This window comes from Eschrichtius robustus, chromosome 18 (assembly GCF_028021215.1).
Source record: "Eschrichtius robustus isolate mEscRob2 chromosome 18, mEscRob2.pri, whole genome shotgun sequence".
Classification (NCBI taxonomy): domain Eukaryota; kingdom Metazoa; phylum Chordata; class Mammalia; order Artiodactyla; family Eschrichtiidae; genus Eschrichtius; species Eschrichtius robustus.
Genome location: NC_090841.1, coordinates 69513993 through 69528812, shown reverse-complemented (window position 1 = coordinate 69528812; position 14820 = coordinate 69513993). Strand labels below are relative to the sequence as shown.

The following is a 14820-nucleotide window of genomic DNA, read 5'->3' as shown; positions in this document are numbered from 1 at the left end:
ATAAATGTAACAAAACAGAAACAGATTCACAGATACAGAGAGCAAACTAGTAGTGGCTGCCAAAGGGGAGGAGGGTGGGGCGATGGGCAAAATGGGCGAAGGGGATTAAGAGGTACAAATGACCTGTTATATAATAAGTAAGTCCCAGGGATGTAATGTATAGCACTGGGAATATAGTCATTAATACTGAAATAACCTTTGTATGGTGCATAATCTATAAAAATATCAAATCACTATGTTGTACGCCTGAAACTAACGTTGTAAGTCAACTATACTCAATTTAAAGAACAAAAAACAAAAAAAGACAAAATTTTTTTAAAAAGAAAGATAAAGTCTTCCAATTAATGTATCAGTCAAGATGCTCTGGATGGCAATAACAGAATTAGAAAGTGGGGTGGGGAAACTTATTGTCTATTACACTAAGTCCAGGTCTGCGTTATTTGGTATACAAAATTAGCTATTATTTAGTGTAGTAAGCTCCAGGTGCAGGAAGGTCAGTGACTAAGTGAGGCCCACAAGAACTCTGCTTCCATCTTTCAGCCCATCATCCTCTTGCCTTCATCCCAAGGCTAGTCACAATTTTGGCTGCTGTGGTTCCAGGCATCACATTCAGTCCAGCCCTTGGGTCTCTCTTTCAGAGCACAGAAATAGTCCCCAGATCCTTCTTCAAAGACCAACAAATGTTGGAGGCTTCTGAGAAGCACTTTGCTTAAGGACAAAAGGAGCGTGAAGAAGGCTGTGCCATTATTGGCCCGACGACACCAAATGTGTAAGAGTAAAAAGCACGGAGCTGCAGCAGCCCTTCGCCATAACAGCCAATCAGGCTGCAGCAGTCTAATTAACCAGTAGGCAGCAAGCCGGGATGGCAGGGTGGAAGGACAGAAAGAACCTGGGTGCCGGGTGATTCTGTGAGTTGAGGCATTGAACCGGGAGCCCCTTCCTTCTTCTTATTACTTGAGGCAACTAATTGTTTGATGACTTTCACTGCTATCAGTCAAAGATTCTATCACTGGAAGATCAACGCACTCTTGGAAGTTTCCTTGATGTTTTAGGAAAAGAGCACCAATAACTTGCCCAACATCACAGTTTAACACCTATACTCCCAACTCTTGTCACCTTTGATCCCAATCTCTAACTTCCGTATTCTAAAATGTCACGGGGTTTTCATCGTACAAATTTTTAAGTTTTATTTACTTATTTATTTTTCTTTTCCATTATGGATTATCACGGGATATTGAATATAGCTCCCTGTGCGCTACAGTAGGACCTTGTTGTTTATCTGTACAATATAAAATAGTTGTTTGCATCTGCTAATCATCTCCTCAAACTCCCAATCCATCCTTTCCCCACCCTCCTCCTCCTTGGCAACCAGAAGTCTGTTCTCTATTTCTTTGAGTCTGTTTCTGTTTCAGTCATTACAAAAATTTTAATTCCAGTCAAGCAATATTTATTTACCTTCTATGGGCAGGAGAAACAAAAAGCAGGAAAACGTACTTTCTGACCTGACAACAATGCTTGTTATCTGGTTCAGAAAGTGAGGAGAGTACATAAATAACACTATATAATTCATGCCAAAATAGAGACACTAAACTCCTTTTACAAGCACCTACGTATGCCATTCCAACCTCTTTTTAGAATGTTACATTTTGCTTTTACCCAGGGCTCCATTTTTTGTATTGATTTCAAAAACACTTCTTTTCCACAATCTTTCTGTGTGCTAAAAGAACAAACAATTCAATTTTGAATTTCAGAAATTTATTTGATCATAACCTTAAACACCTTGTTTCCCCAGATTTTCAAAATAAGCAGGGTTTGTTTTTTCGTTTTTTCATTTTCATGTCTTTTCAACTCAGTTTTAGTTAGGAAAGAATAGAACTGCTCCATCCCCACGAAGTAAATGGAGACTGACCTCTTGAACAAAGCAATATTAGTCTATGTCTTACACACAAAAATGTGTTATTTTTCCAAAGCTGAAAAAACTCCCTGACCTTTAATAAGTTCAATAAGTAGACCATGTACAATGTTTCCCTAATAACTTTTGCTCTTCAAAAGATACCACTAAAAGAGGAAAAGATTAAAAAATAGCCTGGTAAAAATATTAATACATAGATCTAACAATGAACTTGTATATAGAATATACACCGAACTCCTATAATTGTAAAATAAGATGACATTAAGTATACGCAGTTTATTGTATGCCAATTATACTCTAAAGCTATATAAAACAATCAGACAGGGCTTCCCTGGTGGCGCAGTGGTTGAGAATCTGCCTGCTAATGCAGGGGACACGGGTTCGAGCCCTGGTCTGGGAAGATCCCACATGCCACGGAGCGGCTGGGCCCGTGAGCCACAACTACTGAGCCTGCGCGTCTGGAGCCTGTGCCCCGCAACGGGAGGGGCCGCGATAGTGAGAGGCCCGCGCACCGCGATGAAGAGTGGCCCCCGCTTGCCGCAACTAGAGAAAGCCCTCGCACGAACTGAAGACCCAGCACAGCCAAAAATAAATAAATAAATAAAAATAAAAGTAGCTATAAAATTAAAAAAAAAAAAAGATGAATTCAATAGATCTATTAAAAAAAAAAAAAAATCAGACAAATATCAATGAAAAAGAACAAAGTGTTAATGGACACGGCACAAAGGAAGATAGACAAATGGCCAAAAAGCACAGGAAAACTTATCATTTCCCTTTCAGGGAAATATAAAATTAAACCACAAGGAGATACCACTACACATCTACCAGAATGGCTACAATGAAAAAGATGGATAATTTCAAGTGTTCATGAGGATTACAGTACGTGGAACACTCATATATCATTGGCGAGAATGTAAAATGGTACAAACACTTTGGAAAAACAGATGGCAGTTTCTTATAAACATACACTTATCATAAGACCGAGCAATAAAAAAGGAAAACAGATCTCCGCACAAAGACTTGTTCACAAATGTTCATAGCAGCCTTATTCATAACAGCCCAACTGGAAACAGCCAGAGTGGCCAAGGGTGACCAGATCAACAAACTGTAGCACATCCAGACACCGAAATACTACAGGGCAACAGAAAGGAACACACTGATAAGATGATGGAGGAAGGGGGAGGGAGGAGGGAAAAGAAGCAGATGGGGGAGGAGAGAGGGGAATAAAAGTAAAGGAGAAATTACATCTAGACGTACTGAAACTGCAGCACTCCAAAGGATCTTAAAGGCAGCCAGAGAGAAAAGACAGACTATTTACAAATGACAGTTAGCCACTACGACAACAACAATGGAACCAAAAGAGAGTTGATTAATACAGGATCAACAATCCAGAATTGCGCGCCCAGGTAGTTTATCATTCCGGAACAAATTTAAAGGCACACAGAAACTGAGGCTACCCCCAAGAGATGCTCACTAATGGAACTTCTAAAAAATATACCTCTAAGAAGGAAAGGGAAAGTTATCCCAGAAGCTAATTTTTTCAGGTAGGTTTTACTTTCTTCTTCATGCTTTTATTGTCTGATTTTTTAAAAATGAGCCCGTATATTTTTACAATACCCAACTTTAAAGGTTAGTTTAAATTGTTAAATTAGAACAAAACAGAAATGAAATCAAATACCAAATTTTCAAATTCCCAGAACAACACCTTGTCAGGGCTAATATCAAATTTCCCTTAAAAACCTTAAAGAATAACTTGAAAGGACATGAAAATTAGGTTTACTTATTCACTCAACAAGTATTTAGAAAGGGTTTGCTATGTGCCAGGCACTATACTAGATCCTGAATTAATACGATGAGAACAAAAAATGAAAGTCATACAATACTGGATTTATAAGTCTTCTAAGATACCTTTATGAAAAGGCCAAAGTCTACACACAAAGTGGAGTTATTCTTTGGTGAGGAATATTACATAATAGAGAGTTAAAGGTAATCCAGTTTGGCCTGAGGCCCTTTTGTTTGAAAATGTATGCACAAATATGACCATTTTACACATGACATTAATTCAGTGTAAATGATGAATTCCCATATTAAATTGCCCATCTTGCCGTCTGATTTCCATCCCACGTTAAATAAGAAAAGTGCCTGAGTTCATAGGCAGCGCTGAGCATGGTGAGGCACATTGTACCTGACGGTCCCTGGTTTGTTTCACAAGTGTCAAAGGCTTAGAGCACCCACATTTCATATGTACCAACTGTCCACTTCTGCTCAAAGTATCCACTTGGCAAAACATTTTTAACTGACTTAAACCAGGAGGAGGGCAGCCTATAAAAAGCCAGTTTCTCCACTTTAAAATAAACAGTTTCTGGGGGCTCCTTGATTAAAAACAAAGGCAGCATTTGGCATAAAAGGACTGGTGAAATCAGTATTTCAAGTAATTTTGAATGGAAACCGTTGGGCTCTGCTCTTCCCAGACATGTGGAAGTGCTTAAGGCAGTAACCTGGCGGAAACAGAGGGTGAGGGGCCTATGATGAAGTGAGGCCACAGCAGAAACTCTAACCATTAAAAAACCAAGGAAAAATTTTTTTAAAAAGTTGATCCACCGCTTCCCATTCAATAGTCCAGGCTTGGAGAGCCCTCCTTTCAATCAAAAGTACCAAATAATACGAGAGGTGCAGCCCCAGGAACCTTTAAAAGCCCACCCTCTCCCCTCCCAGGCAATGGTAAGCAACACTTGGAATACCTGTGCACCCAAAGTAGAAAGGACTTGAGTGACTGTATTTGGGGATTATAAGAGCCCTTCTCTTGTCTGTAGCATGTTCAATTCAAGGGGAAAGTGCATTTCACTAGGCAGGTCTCTGAAATAAGCAAGGCCGCTTACAAAAGCTTTTGCTGTCAAAGCACTAGCCAAGTACCTACAAATCCACACAACTTTCCTCATCCTCTGCGAAAGCCATAATGCCGTCTTTCCTAAAGTGTTCAGTATGCAAAAATTGGGCTCCTGTCTCTTCTCCAGCATTCTCTAACCTCCTCAACGATGGAAAAAGGTTTTCTTTTCTGATGTCTATCACAGGCACCCTCCTTATAAATATATATCATTTTCCAAATGAATTAAACTCTTCTATGAATATTAGAGCTCAATGAATATTAGAGGATGAATTCCACTTCTTTTTAAAAAAAAACTAACCCTTTCAATACTATATTCAATTCTCATCTTCTTAAAACCATTTCCTTGGACAGTTTCTTAAATAAAAAGCAAAACAAAAATATTCACCCAGGTTCCTCATGGTCTTAAGATAATTATGGCATAACTGCAACATACCAGAAGAAAATTATCTAGGACAGATTTTTAAATCTCCTTTTGGTAAATTTGGCCCGCAGAGTACCATTAGTATTCTATTAAGACCTAAGGAATTCAATCCCTGTATAAAATGCCAGAAAAAGACTAACTATGTGAAAAAGGACATTACAAACCTACCTTCAGGATTCCCACAGGGGAAGAACACCTTAAATGAAAAACCACACCCCAACTCACAGGGGGCATGCTACCGAATCTGTGGCCCTGTGGCTACATAATCACCAAGTATTTCAAGTTTCTCGTCCACATAAAAGAAAGAAGAGATTCTGGGAAGCACTGGGCTAGCAACTCACTATTTCCACCAACACCTCGCCCAGTAAGCCAGCCACTGGCCAATAATGTGTCTCTTCGTTTTACCCAGAAGCAGCTCTATCAGCCAGACATTCTAAGAACACAAACGTTCCATTGTGCTTGGAGCAACTCCAATATTGGTGCCTTGCTGCAGAACGATGCTGCAGGAATATAAAGTGAGCCATGTGGATGCTGAACCCATCATCAGGAAGTGTCAAACCCAGAAGACCAACCCCCCGGAAAGGCTGAAGGTAAACCCCCGGCCAGAAGGCTGTGGAATGTGGGAAGACAGCCAAAGGTAGGAGACTTCAGAAGGGCCTGCTTGATGGCAACAATGAGGACAATTTTTAAGGCAAATGTCCCAAAGCTCTCAGGACCAAAAAGGCCTTTCTTCCTCCTTTCTGTCCTGTTTAGACTGAATAAGAAAAGCAAGACAATGCTGGAAGATGTTCTGGAATGGGCTTGGCCAAGTCACCACATGCAAAGCACAGTGAACCTAACCCACTGCTAGGCTGGGGTTTGGCTCTGCTGAAGACCCTGCCTGCTGGGTGGGGGAGATGGGGGTCCCCAAAAGCCATGGCTAAGGGGGAACCGTGAAACAGGGGAGGGCGGGGCTGAGCAAGTCAAACCTGGGAAACTAACAAGAAAGACATCAACAACAATAATAAAATGAAACAGCCAGAGGCCACCATGGTACTCCAGAAGAATCAGAGACAGGCTGAGCCGGCTAAACTGTTCCAGATGAAAGGCAATCTCTCCACATCTCAAGGGGCTGATCTGATACCAGGGTCCTCGTTTCTTTGTGCGCCTCACCTCCCTCGTTTCTGGGGGATCCTGCACAGACTCCAGCTGGGCTCCAACTTCCATAAACGACATCTAGACTGATTACGGGGAACTCATTTTTTTCCCCTCAAACAAAACACACACACACACGCACACACACACACACACACATACGCACACACTCTCAAAGGTCTAGCAGGATCACACAGCTAAAGTTTCCGGAACTTAAATCGTAAAACCACAATCAGAAGTTGTTGTTTGGAAATGCTCACCACAAAAATCTCTGTCCTTTGCTTAAAAAAAAAAAAAAAAAAAGAAAGAAAAAAAAAAACTTTGCTCTTCATAAAGGTTGGCGGCAAAGAGGGACAAAATCTAACTTAGGCAGAGGGCGTGTTCCTCTTTGTCACCCACCGGGGTCCTCGCACCGGCGTGGGCGAGCGGAGGGCACCCGGCAGCGCGGTGGCACCCGCGCCAACGGCCACCTCTCCGGCCCGCGGTCGGTCGCAGGGGCCGAGATTGCAGCCGGAGGTCCGGAAGCCGCGTCCGGCGCTGTCAGCGCGCCGGGTGGGATGGGAGGAAGAGGGGGAAGGGCGCCGCGGGGCGGGGGAGGCGAGAGGGGACGCGCACGGAGCCCGCAGCCCGAGTCCCCGGAGGTGAGAGGAGGGTGCAAGGGGCGGCGCGGAGCCCGGAGGCCCCCGAGCTCCGGCTATTGTTGCCGGGCTGCCCCGGGCCCGGAGAGCGACTCTCCCGCCTCAGTAGGGGAAGCCCGGTCCCACCCGCCGCCCCCTCCTCCGGGCAGGACCCGCGGGCCACGCAGCTACCTCCACCCGCGCCCCGGTCGGTCGGCTCCGGGCGCCCGACTCGCACAAGTTGCCGCCAGTCCGCCGGGATCATTGTTCGCCGCGCGCCTCCTACCTCCACGGCGCAGGCGGCTCCGGCTCCCACTCCCGGCCTCCGGGCTCCGCAGCTCCGAGTTCCCGGCGGCCGAGGGCGCGGCGGCTCCGGCTGCGCGTGCGGCGGGGACGCTCGGCTATTAATACCCGCGGGCGGCGGGGGCGGCGGCGGCGGCGCGGACGCGCGAGCGGGGCTGGCGGCGGCCGGCCGAGGTCCGAGCCATCAAAGGTGGCGCGGGGAGGAGGGGAGGGCGGAGCAGGCGGGGTGGGTGGGGAGCGGGCTCAGGGTCGCCATGGCCGCCTCGACGCCGGGCCGAGCGCCACTCGCGCGGGGAGGAGCGGCGCAAAGCGGGCGGCGGCCGCGTCCCCGCCCCGCGCGCCAGCCGAGCGCCCGCAGCCCTGCGCCCGCGCCGGCCCCGCCGCCTCCAGACCGGCGAGCGGGAAGTGAAGGAAGGCGAGCCCCTCCCCGGGCCTGGGCCGGCCCCTCAGCGGGAGGGAGCCCGGGCGCCGCGCAGCCCGAGCCGCGGGGACAGCGGGAGAGCCACAGCCCCCTCCAGCGTCCGCGCCCGCGACCTGCGCGCCGGCGCGCCCCGCCCCGCCCCGGGGGCAGGTGCGCCGAGCGGCCGCCCGCCCGAGCGCCCCTCCCAGGGCGGGCGAGCCCACCTCCGATCCGTGCCTTACTTGGTCCTACGGCCGGAGCCGGTCTCTCCGCTCGGCGCCGCGGGGCCGAGCGCAGGAAGCTCCGCGGAGTGCGCTGCGCCACCAGGGACGCGCCAGTCCAGCCTCTGTGGTTGAAAGCAGCTAAGGCAGCGGGAGACGGGCGCACAGGCAACACCAGGAGCAGCTAGAGGAGGATCGGTGGCGCGGACTCTGCAGGTCGCTGTTGAGGTTGTGCGAGGGGCAGCCCCGCCCGGGTGCCCACCTAGGACTTTACGTTGTCGCGCGGACAGCGGCGCTTCGCAGGGACCCGCGAGCACCACCCCTTCCCCGGGGCCACAGGAGCGGGCTTCCGGCACCACCCTGGGCTACGAGGGACTTAATCCCGGAGGGGCAGTTGTCACCTCCCCTCCCCCCGCCGCGGCCCCGCGTCCTCCACCCCCCGCGAATCCCCCGACAATCCCCACCCCTACTCGCCCCCTCCGAGGACAGGAGCAGTGCCTCGCGGGGGAAAGGAGTGAAATAAGTTAGCAGGTTTGCAGATTTCTGTTCAGAGCTCCCGGAACTCGTTGGAGGAGGGAGCAAGATTCAGGACCCAGCAGGCAGGCACCTAAGGGGGGAAAGTCCCTGTCCCCCCCCCTCCAGCTGGGAGCTGCCGCTTTACCACCTCCATCCCCCTTTCCTCAGCCCCTGCCCTTGCCCTTTCTCCTCCTCGCTGTGGATGGGCCCGCTGCACGTGGAGGGAAAAGGACGCGCGGCAGAAGGTTAGAAACGAAAGCGACCCTCTGCTAGATGCCGAGGCTAGTGGGCACCCGCCCCTGACGGCCGCTGACCCCAGAACCCTGGTCGTTTTGCGCCTTAGAGAAGTTTTCGACCTCCAGCCTGGAGGCAGGTTTCTTGGGAGAGGCCACGACTGAACTCAGAGACGAGCAGGACAGGGGCCCCTGTGGGACAGTGGATCCACACGAGAACACGGTGCCTGAGAAGGACGGGGGCACCTGTGCGTAGCTAGTGTGAGTAGTTTCTGGAGCAAAGAGACATATTTTGAGTTTGAGGTGCTGAACTGTATTTTTTTTTTTAAAACGCCTGTATATTTGGAGAAGGTGGAAGTAAAAAGGGTCATCTGGGCCTCAAACCTGAAAAGAACAGCAGATGGGAAGTTTGTCATCGAAGAGAAGCAATAGTGGGCTGGAGGCGTGGCTCTGGACAAACCATAGATCAGAGGTTTCGGTGATTCTCTGAGTGTGCTTCTCGGACCTGTAGCAGTAGCAGCACCCGGAAACTTTAAGAAATATAGATTCTTGGGCCCCTCCCCAGACCTACCTTATCAGGCTCTCCCACCTCAGTGGGCATCAGAATTGCCTGGTGAGCCGATTCAAAGACCTGCTGAATCAGAAACTCCAGGAAAGGGAGTCTGGAGTGGGCTTGAGAATGTGCCTTTGTAACAGGTTCCCAGGGGGCTCTGGGCCCACACTTTGAGAACCACCAAATTAGAGTACTGGGTCTCAGGATCACAGAATCACCTCAGACTTGAAAACAACCCTCAACGCCCAGGCTTCACCCCAGCCAAATATATCAGGATTTCTGGGGTGGGAACCCAGGCATCGGTATTGTTAAAGTTCTGGAGGTGATTCCGGTGCGTGGCCAGGTCTGTGGCAGACCTGGGATTCTGGTAAATGCAGATCTGGTTTAGTAAGCTTGAGGCACGATATTTCTAACAAGCCCTCCAGTGCTGTTTTTTTTTTTTTTTTTTTTTTTGCTAGTACAGGCACTTCACCCAGTAGCAAGCCATACCTTACAGCTAAAACCAAAAAACTTGTAGAAATCACAAAAAATTAGAAAAGTGACATTTACCCAGTCACTCTCTTTGGAAGACGTTTTCCACATGCTACAGTGTTTATTTCATCTTCTTTTTTTTTTTTTTCATCATCTTCTTTCCATGTCTGGAATAAAGTTTGTGTCGTTTCACTCTTAGCATGTGTATGATCATAATATTGAATACATAACATCTGATGCTGGTTGTTTTTTGTTTTTTTTTTTTATAAATTTATTTATTTAATTTTATTTATTTATTTATTTATGGCTGTGTTGGATCTTCGTTTCTGTGCGAGGGCTTTCTCCAGTTGCGGCAAGTGGGGGCCACTCTTCATCGCGGTGCGCGGGCCTCTCTCATTATCGCGGCCTCTCTTGTTGCGGAGCACAGGCTCCAGACGCACAGGCTCAGCAATTGTGGCTCACGGGCCTAGTTGCTCCGCGGCACGTGGGATCTTCCCAGACCGGGGCTCGAACCCGTGTCCCCTGCATTAGCAGGCAGATTCTCAACCACTGCGCCACCAGGGAAGCCCTGGTTGTTTTTTTTGATTTTGAGGGAAGGTGACTTTTAAAGGACGCAGTCTGAGGCTTTACAGGCAGAGGGTAGTAGCCAGTGGGGAAGAAGGAAAAGAAAGACGAGGGCAGGTTTGGGGGCTCCCGCTGGGAGAACCAATTCCCCCAGTTCCTTCCAGCTCTCACAAACAAACATTCTGGGTTTTGTTCTTAATCTCATTGAAAGCACTTTTTAAATTCCTTTACCTAAAAAGCCAGGGCTACCTGGCCTGGAAAATCTGCCATCTGGAAAATCAACCCCTGAAAAATTGAGGTGTTTCCTTGTCATTTTGTGTCATTTATGCCTTGTTTTCAGATTTTTGATTATAAAAATGTGTAATTACCTAGGTCCCCTTTATAACCCATGCCATCAGGTTACTTAGAAATCTTCCTGAATTAAGTAGTTGTCCTGTTCTTAACTTTTCCTTTTATTGATTTCAGCTATTTTTTATTACAATAAATGTGTGTACATGATAAATTAAGAAATAATTAAACAGTATAGAAGGGTATTAAGTAAAGCATAAAGCACATAAGGAACCCTTCCCCACATCCGCAATTTCACTTCTCAGAAATCATTTTCCCATCAGTTTTTAGTCTTTCAGAAACTTTCTAAGCTTAAACAAGGGCATGTGTGTAAATCTTTTATACTCAAGTGATGACGTGTCACAGTGAAATGAAACTTCTTATTCCACAGTTACCACCCCCTCCCCCCAAACACCACCACCACCAACAACAACAACAAGTTTCTGGGTCGGAGAAGTCTCTCTGTTGGGGGCAGTGCTGATCTCTGGACATGAGACTATGAGCTGTCCATTAGATGAGGACCACCGTAAGCAAGAGGCCGCATAGTGGTTCTCCAGCTGCCGGTCCCAGATCTCTCACCATCTCAGGCCAGGAACCAGGGAGTGAGTAAAGAAGTGTTTTGGAGAGGGTTCTCTAGCCCTATGCCGTTCCTCAGCCATGCTGGCCACACCCTGCCTTTTCAGTCCTACCAGCTAAGGACACCATGAAGCAAAGAAGAGCCATCTCTGTTGTGCCCTTTCCAAATTCCTGATCCACAAAATCCATGATAAAATTATTTTATGCTGTTAAAGTTTGCATGGCTTTCTACGAAGCAATAAATAACCAGGATACCCACTACTAACCAACTACGCTTGAGAACGCTTACTTGTTACACTTTTGTTTTTTAAATAAATAAATTTATTTATTTATTTATTTGGGCTGCGTTGGGTCTTCGTTGCTGTGCGCGGGCTTTCTCTAGTTGCGGCGAGTGGGGGCTACTCTTTGTTGCAGTGTGCGGGCTTCTCATTGTTGCAGAGCACAGGCTCTAGGCGCGCAGGCTTCAGTAGTTGTGGCACGTAGGTTCAGTAGTTGTGGCTTGTGGGCTCAGTAGTTGTGGCTCGCAGGCTCTAGAGCGCAGGCTCAGTAGTTGTGGCGCACAGGCTTAGTAGCTCCGTGGCATGAGGGATCTTCCCAGACCAGGGCTCAAACCCATGTCCGCTGCATTGGCAGGCCGATTCTTAACCACTGCGCCACCAGGGAAGTCCTACTTACACTTTAAGCCCACACTGGATATTGGCAAACTTTTAAAATTTGTCAGTTTTATAGGTAAAATGGAAACTTACTTTAAAATTATCCATTGATATTTATTTATCCATCAATTTTTATATCCTTTGCTCATTTTGCCCTTGGGGTGTTTGTCTTTTTTGTTGATTCTTAATATCTTTATATTGATAGTTAAGGAAATTAGCCCTTTGCTATCATATAGTGAATATTTTTTCTGTTTTGACTTTGTTTATGGTGCTTTTTTGCAACAAGAGGTTCTTAACTTTTGTACTGTCAGATTTATCTGTTTGCTTTTCTGTTTTCACATTTTTGCATCATGCTTGAAAAGTTTTCCCCACTCAAGGCTTCTTAAAAATCACTATATTTTCACACTTTAACAGTTTTATTTTTATATTATAAAATCAATGTATACAGTATTTATTTGGGCATAAGAAATGAGACACAGATCCAACTTTTCTTTTTTCCAAGTGGATAAACAGACACCATTTAAATAATCCATCTCTTCTACACTTGTTTGAAATGCCGATTTTGTCATAGAGTCCATATTCTTTTCCACTGATCTGCCCATTCTTGTCCCAGTAACAAAATGTTCATAATATATTTTACCCTCTGATAGAACTTATGCTCTATAATTTCAAAGTTTTCCTGGCTAGCCTTAGTATTTGTTTTTCCAGATGAACTTTAGCATCATTTTGTCAAGTTCTAAAAATAATCATACTGCACTTTGATTAGAATTGCTTTGAAATTTTAACCCTCAACTATAACTCCTTCTAAAGTTTCTTTTCTATGTACAATAATAATAATAGCTAAAACACATAGTTGTTAGAACTTAGTGAATGTTAACTCATTTAACTGACACATCAACCCTGTAAAGTAGGAAGTATATTATTATGTCCATCTTACAGCTGAGGCTAAGTAACTTAGCCAAGTTCACATAGCTAGTAAATGGCAGAGAAGGTGATTCAAACTCAGGCAGGCAGGCTCCAGAGGCGATGCTCTGAGTGGTTATGCTGTGTTTTGCCTCTATATTCATAAATCTAAGACAGCTGGAGAAAAGTATTAAACACGTACTTCTTTTAGGATAGAAAATAGAATAGATAAAAAGTAAGGACTTTTGGTCATATTTTTTCCACTTCACTTTCAAAAAGAGACATTTAGGAGGAAACCAGAGGAAGGTCATGGATTGGAATCATTTTGAATCTGGCCTGTGTTCTCACCTTTTGATTTTCAGAGAAGGAAATGATACCTAAGGGGAAGGTATATCATTGTTGATGGTTACGTGAAGCATTTTTCATCGTTCAGAAATGCATTGAGAGTTGAAGTAGGAATGAGCAGGAAAATGTGTGTGTGTGTGTGTCCATGGTCAAGATAGCAAATCTCTTCGGGCTGTAGGTATGTGCGATAGCCCATACAAAAATCACTCTCATGCTTAGAAATAGGCAGTAGGAATTCCATATGTACTTGCATAATTACCCCCTTCTTTAAATTGGACCTCCACACATTTTAAGGCAAAAATAAAGAAAAATGTTCTTCCCCACCCCACACTCCGCCCCAACAATTGCTGCTAAAATCCATAAGCCTAATGCACACTGAAGGATCATCAAAAGATAAATTTTAAAAGAAATCACCTAGTTGCTCCTACCTGGATGGGATGAGGGACAGCTGGTCACAAGGACGCCTGCATCTCCCAGCTTTACTTCCCTCAATGTATCTAAGCTAAAGGCAATGAGTTCTCTCAACTCCCAAATTACCACCACCTCTGGGGGGAAAATCTTTTTGATGAACTGGACGTTAGCAGCTTCTTTATCCTCCTGCATGGGATCAAGCCTGCTTAAATGCAACTCCTAATTCTTGAAAAGAAAGTGAATTCAATCTAAAGCCACACCTTTTCCCTAAGCAGTGGAATGGTGCTTTTCCGAGCAAGAAGAGTCCTGTTATTTAGCTCATCAGTAAAAGGGGTTGAAGATGAACAAACATAGCAAGAAACTGGTACTTGATTGAATTATTCCTTTTTATCCTTTTCCTACAGATTGAGACTACTAGTGAAAAGGAGGAAATAAAGGCATATCATTTATGAAATAATTTCTATCCTTTAACAAATTAAAATCCCTATCATACATTCAAACATAACGTAAATAAATGTGCAATGCCTCGTCACAGAGCATCTCTAAATATTTCTGTTTTATCTCTGAATGAGGAGTAACCAAGAAAAATGGACCTAAATGACAGTAATCTGAAGTTAATTTTCTTACAGTTAGAAGTTTTGCAACACCAAAAAGAGACAGAGAGAGAGAGGATTTTCCTTTCCTAGAAATGCTTAAAATTAGAGTAGATTTGTGTATTATCAGTGGTATACTCACTGTGAGACTGAGAAATTCCACTCCTATGTATTTACCCAAGAAAAACAAAAACCTATGTGTGCAAAAAGACTTGTACGAAAATGGTCATAGCAGCTTTATTCATAAAACTAAAAAAACGGGGTCGGGAGACAAACAGACGCCCATCAACAGGAGAGTGAAAAAGTAAGCAGTGGTATAATCATACACAATGGACTTACAACTCAACAAGAAAAAGAAATGGACTTCTGATAAATGCAAAACACGGATGAATCTCAAAAACATTTTGCTGAGTGAAAGGAACTTTACACACAAAAAAGTACATATTGTACTTTTCTATTTGTATGAAGTTTTACGACAAAACCAAATACATGGAGAAGAACTCAGAATGGAGGTTGTCTTTGAAATGCAGAGGGTGAGGACTGGAAGGGTACATAAGAGAATTTTCTAGAGTTATGGGAATGTACCTCGATAGAGGTTTGGGTCAGACAGATGAGTTTGTCAAAACTTAGGGAATATACACTTCAGATTTGTGCATTTCATCATATGTAAACATTATCTGAAAAGAAATGAAACAAAACAAATATTGAACCCTAGTTAATGATATACACGCTGAGGTATTTAGGGGAAAAGTGCTGATGTCATTTACCTTGAAATACATT

The 14820-nt window shown here is 45.2% G+C and overlaps 1 protein-coding gene across 2 annotated transcripts in view; it reads right to left on the bottom strand.

The window, feature by feature from the left end:
• The window catches only part of FARP1 (FERM, ARH/RhoGEF and pleckstrin domain protein 1), a 293219-nt gene extending 285618 nt beyond the window's left edge, over positions 1-7601 (bottom strand). The window contains exon 1 of one of the 2 annotated variants that reach the window (XM_068526857.1): positions 7258-7601. The gene's annotated coding sequence lies outside the window, so the exon portion shown is untranslated. Of the gene's footprint in view, positions 1-7163; positions 7222-7257 lie in introns of those variants that run through there. The other variant, XM_068526858.1, reaches the window with a different exon arrangement.
• Positions 7602-14820: the final 7219 nt, after the last annotated feature.